Here is a 1,530-nt window from a genome sequence, read left to right as displayed (position 1 = left end):
TCTCTCATCTCCAGCACATTTCTCAGGCAGAGTAAAAACTTCAACTGGCTTTAATACAACAGCAGAGACCTTATTAAGTGCCACAGAGAGGGCAAGCATAAAGTCACAAGCCAACTCTGTTTACAACCCCTTTTCCCTGGCGGTCTTTACCTTTTTCACGCTATCATGGAATCACATTGAAAATCACATTCTCTGCAGCATGCATGCACCATCCTGCAGAATTGCTGCCCACCCAGTAGTTCATCCACCTGATGTTCATTATTCGCAGTGAACAGAAAGCACATTGGCCTAAAAAGTTGCATCCTGAGGTTTTTTTTCTTTCAGACCATTTATGAAATTTGGCTCAAATATTTTTTAGTTCTAATTTTCTCAGCCATTGCACTTGCCATCCCTCTCAGTTTGGTGTCATTTCCAGGTTTCATGAGCATATTTTGTCTTCATCTGAGACACGAAGGAACAGTGCTCAGCCCAAGATGGCCACCCCAGGTGTAGCCACTAGACACAGCTCTGCAGGTAACATTCTAAACGCTTCTGTGGCTATTTTATCCTACATCAAAATATGCAACAACAGCTTCCTAGACTACTTATAAGAATGTCATTTAAAACAGCATCAAAGCCTTATTAAAATCAAGGTAAATAATTTCTATCTAAAAAACATGTTACAAAAAAAAGGGGGAGGTTAATTTGACACCCTTTGTTCTTTAAAAAAAGCTCCTTTTTTTTTTTTACTTTTTACTTTCTGAGCACCTATAAGTAGTTTAATTATTTGTTATGCTAGTTTCCAGTAATTGGAACATAAGTAGCCTATAACTCCCTGGCATCTTTGTACACTCTCATCCCTTTCTAAAAGTAGATGTTATATTTGTAATCTCACCCGTCTTTGGAAGGAAAGTCATTATTGTTCCTGAGATTGCTTCAGCCAGTTCTACATTTGCTTTGGATGAAATTCACCTGGCTCAGCTGATTTGAAAACACCTCCCCTGTTTAAGCATGCTCTGACTTTTCCTGTTTTATCTTGAATCCCTTTTTGCTGCTGGTGTTAATTGTGTTGCTGCCTGATTGCAGGTGACCTTTGTAAATGGCTGGTCTTCCCCAGCTGTCAATTATTTAATTAGCTGAAAAGGCAGAAGCATATGCTGTGGGTCCAAAGGTTTCAGCCCAGCTGAAACCCATGTAGCTGTCAGGAGGAGTCTATATAATGGAATTTCATTTGATTTCTTCAGTGTATTTTTCTTTAAGAAGTAAAAGCAACATTAAAATTGCAAAAGTCCAGCTCCAAAATGCAAGGAAGTTCTGATGTTAAAGTTTCTTTTGCAACCTTTACCAAGTACTTTGGGTCTGTGTATTATGATATGGGTTCAACTACAGGAGCAGGTACTTTATTTTGTCCTGCAATGCCATAATCTTTTTCAATACATATTGGAATAAAATTAGGGCTGTGCACTAAAGGAGTCGTAAGACTCCTACCTCTTTGGTTAAGAAAATTGGGAGACATAGAGCGAAAGAGGAAATTCTTAAGATTATGGTAAC

Source organism: Egretta garzetta, unplaced genomic scaffold (genome assembly GCF_000687185.1).
Source record: "Egretta garzetta isolate BGI_Z169 unplaced genomic scaffold, ASM68718v1 scaffold759, whole genome shotgun sequence".
NCBI classification, from domain to species: domain Eukaryota; kingdom Metazoa; phylum Chordata; class Aves; order Pelecaniformes; family Ardeidae; genus Egretta; species Egretta garzetta.
This window is presented reverse-complemented; position numbering follows the sequence as displayed.